The sequence below is a fragment of the Hippocampus comes genome, unplaced genomic scaffold (genome assembly GCF_001891065.2).
Source record: "Hippocampus comes isolate QL1 unplaced genomic scaffold, H_comes_QL1_v1.1 scaffold36, whole genome shotgun sequence".
Lineage (NCBI taxonomy): Eukaryota > Metazoa > Chordata > Actinopteri > Syngnathiformes > Syngnathidae > Hippocampus > Hippocampus comes.
The window spans coordinates 4,701,859-4,711,507 of NW_017805695.1; positions in this window are offsets into that span (position 1 = coordinate 4,701,859).

The window sequence follows — 9,649 nt, forward strand, 5'->3', positions numbered from 1 at the left end:
GTGTGTGTGTGTGTGTGTGTGTGTGTGTGTGTAAATGTGCTTGGGATGTTCATGGGAGTCATTTGCAGTAGATCACACACACCAAAGTTAGCGCCTTAACTTGGGTGTTATGGAACCTGGCCACTGGTGAAAAGGTGGAGTTCAACGGCCAGCACATTTAAAATAATGGTAATTATTTCCCAGCCGGATTGGCTCAGGAAGATTGTCTGCCAAACACTTTAAAATAGAATTTAATTCGAGATATTCAGTCATATCCCACACTTTTGATGAATTCAACAAACATATCGAACTAATGCTGCTTATAATAAGAATAAGAAAACCTTTATTCGTCTCACAATGGAGAAATTATCTTTTTTAGGGTAGCTCTCAAATCTTATCTCGCAAAAACTTCCAGAGGGGTTTGAATCGCTTGAATGACAAATTTGTGCATTTTTTTTACTTTGTAGGAAACTACCACACCCAAGGTAGAATTATCGGAAATAGAAGACGGCGGCCCGGTGATCCAGTGGTTAGCGCGTCGACCTCACAGTGCAGAGGTTCAATTCCAGTGTGGAGTTTACATGTTCTCCCTGGGCCTGCGTGGGTTTTCTCCCACATTCCAAAAACATGCATGGCAGGCTGATTGAACACTCAAAATTGTCCCTAGGTGTGAGTGTGAGCGCGGATGGTTGTTCGTCTCTGTGTGCCCTGCAATTGGCTGGCAACCGGTTTAAGGTGTTCCCCGCCTATGGCCCAAAGACGGCTGGGATAGGCCCCAGCACCCCCCGTGACCCTTGTGAGGATAAAGCGGATCGGAAAATGGATGGATGGATGGATGAAATAGAAGACGTGACTGATGAGGTGTCAATTATTTGCCGTGCATTCACATTTACACACTTACAGCTGTCACCTGCACACCTCCGCAGCTTGCGCTCTAACAATGTGGAAATATACACCCTTGGAAAATCAGAAAAAGATGAGCAAACATAGCAGAGGAAAGGGACTTCAGGTCCTTTTTGTCATTGAGTCCCTCGAGTCTTTTACTTAACCAATTCAGAATTAGAACAATTTATCTTCGATCACGACATAGATCACCTCTTTTTTTACTTCGTTCAGCCCTACCACATACATTGTGAAATAAAGCCGAGATGTGTGACGGGAAGAATATACAGATTTGGTAGACTGGTGCAATAACATTCCATAGCTTTTTATGGCCTTATCACACACACGTTTTTGGACTGTGGGATTAGTCCACCCGCTTCAAGAGAAGATTCAAACTCCACACAAAAAGGCCCGAAATAATATTATTTGAACTTGGATCCTCATTTCTTTGAGGCAACAATGTGCAATCCCTTCACCACTTGTATGTGTTCCTGTTTTTAATTCAGTGTTTTATCAGTAATATGCATCAGCTATTTTCCATCTCCAAAGTTATATCTGGAAAAGCGATAGCTCACACTACATTAATCAAACAATCAGGACATTTGCTATCAAGCCTGCTTGAGCAATGTACATATTGCCTGGAGGTAGTGCACCCTAAGGGGTTTTTTTTTTCCTGAAGCATGTTCAAAGAGGACTGAAAACTATTAATGAATAAAGTGCAAGTAATGTTTGTTTCCATCTCCAAAAAGAATTAATCTATGTACTTGGTTGTTTGTACTTGGTGGATTGAGAACTATACAACAACACAATCTTAATAACACAGATTAACTCTTGGAATGCATGACACATCACAGTCTGATGATAATGTAAGACTACACCAAATCCTGCCAAGAAAAAAATAAAAACAATCTCACTTGTCTACAAATATGCTGCGCAACCACATTGAGATTGTCAATCTCTGTCATGCATCCTTAGAAAGCAAAATGAGACTCAAGTTATAAATAACTTGATAAATTTCCCACTAGAATTTTGCTCCATGTACCTCTGGCTGCTGTGTAGCGATCAACATGTGCTTGTGGCCATTTTCCACAACCTACATCCTGCTCCATCCACAGCCCAAGTGCAATTTTGTCCATGAGAATTAACAGACCGCCCAGCTCGCCTTTATCACAGTGGGCTGACTACAGTAGAAATCCATCAAACCTTGCCCTGACCATCTGGAAGCACACAACAAGGCTTAAAATGAGCAGTTTCGAATCATAGTTTGCAGAGGTGGGCATGCCGTCAGTACTGATGGAAGGTCCACCAGTCCATCTCAGACGGATGCTCGTTTTGCTGACGACTGACAGAAACACGACCTGCCTGTTTCGTGTGTTTGTTTGCGAGGGTTTCATTGAGAGAACTGCATTGCCTATTTATGTGTGAGAGTGAGTGCACCTGTTTTCAATAGGATCCCTGCAAAGACTGTGATGGCTGTCTGTGATTGGCTAAGGAGGCAGAACCAGATGATGTCACTTCACTTTGCTATGACATCACAAATGTACAATTTTTGAGTCTATTATTTTACGCATGTGTCTTTATGTGCATATCGTTGCTGGTGCAACTAAAATTAGTAATTTGCTCCTCAAATTAAGTCACTGATTAGCAAAATTGCTCCTGAAAAAAAAGTTAATTTGGGCCTCGCACTACCTTTTTAAAAAAGTTTTTCACATCAACTTTCAGCTTTTTATCATTAATTTTGCTGTTCTATTCTATATATGCAACTCTAAATGTTTTTAATACATTGCTTTAAAACCTATGCAATAAAACCTTTTGACCAGTGGTGTCAAACTCCTTTTTGTCATGGGCCCCTTTGGAGTTATGTCTTCCCTCAGAGGACCTCTATGACAGTGAAACCAAATAAATGTTTAATCATTTCATTGTATTATTACTTGTACACAAAAAAAAAATTGATGGACTACTAGTTTTGAAATCAGTCAACTATAATAGCTGGTTCGATTGTTCAAGTGAGTGTAAGCAGGGTAACAAATTTATTGCAAAATCTCAATGTTATTTAATACACATGCCAATTTGACATTTCGGTACAGATTTTAGCAAGGATCATGGAAGTTGACACACATGATTTGCTTTCGCGGGCCACATAAAATGATGTAGGCGGGCCAGATCTGGCCCCCAGGCCTTGAGTTTGATACCAGTGCTTTCGAAAATTACCAATAGTTCTGTAGTTTTCCTCTTCTTTTAAAGATGACACTGTGATAAGTTTAGCAGAGTGAAACTCTTCTTCCCCTGGCAACACCTGTTCTTGCTTCCTGAAGTATCTCGCACTCTTGGAACATAATCTACCATGAAGGAATTTGTAGAATGTACACATCAGACGTTATGTAATGTTCCTCTTGCGTGAGAGAGATGTCAATAATCGAAGTTTGGATGTAATTATCAAACAGTTTCAACTACCACAAAACCTTTGACGTGAAGAAGGAGCATACTAATCCTTGTGTGTTAGAAATAAAGTATAAGACTGAAGAGTAACCTTGCACGGCAATTACATGCATATTTGCATGGGAAATAACCACAACCCAGACCACATTGCTTTCAATTTACCCATAATCTTCCTGATGATCACTTCCTGTTTTGCTACTTAGCTTCGGCATAGGGCAGTTAGTTGAAATACAAACAAGCAATCATGACCAAATGGAAGAATTCTCCAGAATAATTTGTCTCAAAAAGAATCAATCCAGCACAATGTTTTAATACAATATTAATGCAAACTCAACAACAGCCAACAGTAACTGTAACTTTTTGCTGCTTAACCCTGAGAAAATTGAGATGCTGCTTATTCGTACTGTCAGAGTTGGGGCTGGTAACTCCGGTCCAAGAAAGCCGCAGTCCTGTTTGTTTTGACATGTCCCTCTCCTAATACACCTGATCAGCTCATCAGCAAGCTTTGTAAAATCCTGATAACGATCCTAACCACTTGAGTGATGACCAGACGTGAGCATTCCTGACGAAAGGTCCCTCAGTCGATCACTGATGGATACCTGTTTTTCTGATGATTGACCAACGATGGGAAACTTAAAAAAAAGTGCTACACTCAGCACTGACGGAGGTTTTCATCCATCAGTGTGATCGTCACTAACTGGATCAAGTATCGACAGATTTCTCCATCTGTCACTGACAGATGCTCGTTTTGCTGATGACTTACAGAAACATGCACCGCCCGTCTCATGTGTTACTTGGCGAAGCTGAATACTCACAAGGTTGCTTCCCATTGACTCTCTCTCTCTCTCTCTCTCTCTCTCTCTCTCTCTCTCTCTCTCTACATACATATATATGTGTGATATCCTTCCTATACAGTAGGTGGCAGTATGCAGTACGCAGAGTGTTCCATTGACCTGCTATGCATGTTTTTGGAATGTGTGGAGGAAATCGGAATGCCCGGAGAAAACCCATGCACGCTACTAGTGCTAATCTGAGCTAACCCTACTTTACACACTTTTTGGTTTTGACGTGATAGTGTGTCCATGTAATACAGTGGTCCGAAACTGTAAGATGATGGATTTTCACACCGCCAAGTCATAGGTGGGAAAATTCAAAATTCAGCAAACTTCTGACTTCAGAATGTTCATAGACAGACATCTTTTCATAGATAGGTGGGTACCAGTAGCTAGCAAATGATTTATTTAGCTGCTTAATTACACACTTATAGGCTCCAGCATGCCCCACGACCCTTATGAAGATAAACGGATCACAAAATGGGTGGATGGATGGAATTTCACACGTGATGGATGGACAGGCACTTCAACTATTTTTATGCATGCAATTTAAGTAGGTTGTCCATAATAGCCACATTGAATACACTGGAATTAGTACTAAACTGATGATGATAATAATAATAATGAGGTAGTCCTGAGTCCTTATGGACTCGAGGGGTATTTAGATCAGAGTTAATCTAAGTTGGCTGCCTTTCATGTGCCTTAAATCGAATCATGTGCAATTTGATTTCCAGCTGAGACCATGCAACATATGATGAGATTATCTTTTAAAGCTCAATTTATTAAACACATATGAGAGATCCAGCTGCTGTTGCCTGTGTTAATCTTGGCAACTGCTTAACCGTACGATTTGAAATTGAAGAAAGAAATTATTGTTCATCGCAGTGTCAGAGCCATGCCACTATCTGCACAGCAAAGTTTGGCGCCAATATTTTTTTAAAACAAATTGATTCACCTTTTTAATTTGGTTTTCTCATAATGTAGTCAAAGGTTGCATTAAAATGTAAACAAATAACACATTGATTGACATTGAATGTTTATACAGGTGTACACTCTGCTCTGGTTATTTTAATTCCCTCAGAGAGCAGATCAAAAAGATGTGTGGTGGTCGGGGGTTGTCATGGGTGAAGATGTTGGGGTGATTCCATTCGTTGTCCTTCAGAGGGTTAAATCATCTGGGTAGACACATCCGTCTTATCCTTCTTTTTTTGGAGCCACGACTGTCTGTCAATCAGAGCCTTCAGCTACTGTTCCTGGATCAAGTGTCACGGAAGGACATGACACCGGAGAGGAACCTGAATGTCTGTACATTTTTTACATTTCGAAGTGGAGCCACACATTTTGGTCACTTAATTATGAGAAGTGGGCCTTGTAACAATGTACAGTTGTGTGCATGTGTCCAGCGGCTGTGAAAAATAAAGAGGAAGGTGAGTGGAGGGAAGTCATGTGAGTGAGAGATAAGGACAAAGTTTGGGTTCAAATTCATCCTTTTTTTTTTTTTAAACACTAAATGTTTTACGTTTCCGCGACATTTTAGCTAATACGGCCTTTTTACAGATTTATTAAGAAAAGAAGGATTTAATTAGGCCTGCGCTTTGTAATTTCACTTTGTACAGCTGAGGAATTTCTATGCCCCTTATTAAATTGTTTTGAATTCATGTTTCCAGCAGGGGCAGTTTGCTGACACGTTGAAATCTTAAACTTGTGGAATGCTTTATATTTTTGTCTGACTAAACACTCATTATGGCTTTAATCTTAATCAGTCTTAATCTTGTGATAAGCAACAGTAAAACCACAGGAATGTTGGTGTTATCCTTAAAAGTCCATTTTTCTCTGATGACTGAAGCCTTGCATGTATCTTATATTTCGTCCGAGAATAGCTATAATGTTACTCATCTTTTATGCCTTGATGAAATTACTTGATCCACAAGCTTGACAAATATTAATTTTAAACTGCAATGGTGCAAGAAAGAGAATAAAACATTTCCTCCACCCATATGCCTCTTTTGAAGGAATATTTTATCATATGGTATATAGGTGGCTCTGTGTGTGTAAAACAAAGGGAGTGAGAGAAAATGAAGGAAGACAGAAATAGCTGAGAGTGTGTAGGCATGGCGTTGACCACCGGCATGCATAGGAAAAAGCAGCCACCACTCCACAGGCCAACAGACAGTTGAAAGATACTCTACAGCGTTGCTCTCAGCAGGCCAAATGCAAGTCTGCTGTCCCTCCCCAACCTCTGCTATTCTAGGCACCGTGCTGGCTTTCACTCAGCAACCACATGCAAAGAGCCAAAGATGGAACAACAAGAAAAATTGTAGCTTTTACAAATATGCATTGTTGCGTGTTGTTTTTGTCAGCATGACTTTTTTTTAAATTATGTCGAGGTCTGTTTTGATCGCCTTTTGGTGCTTAGTTAGTTTATTACTTTGTAGACAGTGTTGGGCAAGTTACCAAAATGTAAAATATTTCATATTACTAGTTACTTGCATTTGAAAGTACAGTAATATGCTTCTTTACATTATTACAATTGTGTTGAGTAATAAGTTACTTTTTTACTTTTAGGTTACTTTTTTTTCTTCAAATCGATGATTAATTAATTTAATAATGATTTTGACATTTTAAAAGGAAACATTTGGAACCATAGCTGGTAAAGTTATTACTTGTACTGAGGATCTTTAACTATAGGTGTGTAATGTTAAATGTTTGGACTCCACAGTAGGAGATCACTGCCTTTAAATAATATTTGTGTCAATGACAATATGTATTTATAAAAATAGGAATATTGGAACTCATTTTTGGTCCAGTGAATAAATAATCCAAAACTGCATAACATATATGAAATTGTCAGCCAACTAATATGTACACAGATGAGAAATATATATTTATACAGCCAATATGTGTTACTATTATCAATAAGACGATTTAAAAAATATATTTTTGAGTATAATTGATAATAGATCCAACAAATAATAGTGATAGCTAGATGAAGCATCATTGATAATAAGGCCTAGCCAGGCACGTCCACTATCTGATCCTCGAGGGCCGCAGTGTGGTGTATTCATACCAAGAGTAAATTACACATAAGTAGACTTTACTCACTAAGTGACGTCCGAAGGCGATTGATTGCACTGGATTGCACTGAAGGGTATCACAGTCCAGGGAGGGGGCTGTGCACAAATGCACATTATGCACACCACACTTTTCAGATGTATATTCACTTGAAATTCTCAAAAACATTTAGAATGTTTATTGCACTTCACAATTATATGCCACTTTATGTTGGTCTGTCACATAAAATCTCAAAAAACATACTCAAGTGTGTGACTGTGTGGTCAGAAAACGTGAAAGAGCTTTTTCTACTTTTTCTGAGCACGGTACAAGCAGGGAGTGTTCCAAATGTATTATTTGAGTGCCCCCTGTTGGTCGAGTTATATATTGGTGGGTGTCAGGCGCCACCAGTCCAGTCTTCATCTGCAGCATCATACTTGTATAATTGTTCTGATGTAATAATAATAATAATAATAATAAATTTAATTTATAAGTGCCTTTCAAAACACTCAAGGACACTTTACAATCAGGAACAAAAACAATAAAACCACAGATAAAATTATAAATAATAAAAGAAGAGATGAATATATATTAGGCCTCATGGACTTTGACATCGGTCAGCACGGTGATCCACTGGTTAGCACGTCCGCCTCACAGTGCAGAGGTGCAGGGTTCGATTCTGGCTCCGGCCTTCCTGTGTAGTGTTTGGATGTTCTCCCCACCTGTGTGGGTTTTCTCTGGGTGCTCCAGTTTGCTCCCACATTCTGAAAACATGCATGGCAGCTTAATACAACACTCTACATTTTTCTCATAGTTAATGAGAGAAAAAAAAATGTCCGTATTTTTTACAAGTGTTTTGGGAGGCTTTTCAGTGTTGAAAGTAAAGTTGATAACATGAAACATTCTGCCAGCTTGATAAATTGTCTGTAACTGTTTTTGCAGTACTGTTGTGATCATACTTCATTCACGCTGCCTGTGCAGTGTTGTGTTTGATATTGGTGTTAAACTTGATACAGAAATTGAAGCAACAACGACCCAAGACAGTGTGTCTTGGGTAGTCATTTGATGTGGCTCGAGAGCCCATGGGGAGCTGCTGTGATTGTCATTGGTCAAAACATAGGTCGCATAACAATCTGTATGCACTGTATCTTTTCTAATGCTATCTCCAAATTATTCACCAAACATCGTCTGGTCCCAAAATGCCAGCTTCCATATACTATACTATACTATACTATACTATACTATACTACACTATACTATACTACTGTATACTTACGGTATAAACTTTTTGAAGTTTATACATTTATAGATAACATTAAAATGTTTATTTCACTGTGTAAACAGGAATGTGCAATTCAGCATCACACACCAGAGGGCAGTGACTGTCACAAATTCGACACCAGATTTAAACAACGTAAGAAGAGTGTCTGCTTGTGTGCCCATGATACATAAAATTAGAAAAGGCCATGACTGCTGAACCAACACAGCCCTTACCTGCTCATGGCAGGCCCACTGTATTGCAAAAACAGATCAAGAGAATACAGTCTGAAAGTGAAACTTGGAACATGAGAAAAAGAAGACTGGTCGAAAGAATTCACTAAAATACAGCAAAAGCAATTAGTTGCAGCCTATTTTCTCTCCTTTAACTGAATTGCACATTGGATAAAACTGGTTTATACAAGGACATTTATGGATGAGTAACAAATTAAAAAAAAAAAGTATTTGTGTACAAATGGCGATTTAAGTGGCTGATAAGACAAAAGATAAAAATCTTTACCCATCTGTACTTTGTGCATATGCATCAATTGCACACTTTCGTACAATTCCTCAGAATAATAATTCTTCATTTCTGACCCCTTTCCACTCTACAGTATTCTCAGTCTGCTTCAGCAACCAGCCTCCACTTGATTCTGCAGTTCACTTTCTCCTCATTCCCTCATCAACCCTCTAACATTTATAAAGGTCCCTTCTCTCTTCATCCTTGTTGTTCGGTAATTACTATTAAAGTTATTCAGTACCACTGTGTTCAAGCCACCCAAAGCAGGTTTCTGTTTGTCACCGTTTGTAATGTTTGGGTTGGTTGCCTGCTAATCTTCTTGGCAGACTGTACCATTGGACTTTTAATCATTTAACTATGGCCTTAAATTTAATCTGTACTTTGTATCTGCCCAGTTATTGTGCCATTTTGATCAATTCCATTGCTTTTCCATGACTTGCATGCATGACACCATGGAGATGCATGTGGTTAACACATCTCCTTCACAGTCAAAGAGGTTCTGGGTTTGAATCTCCGTTGGAGCGTCTCGGTGTGGAGTTTACATGTTCGCCATGTGCTTGGGTTCTTTCTGTGAATTTGGGCTTCCTCCACATTCTCAAAGCATCCAAGTTAGATTAATTGAAGACTCTAAATTCCCAAATGGATGTGGATGTGTGTGGGTGAATGGTTATTTGTGCACATGTATGGC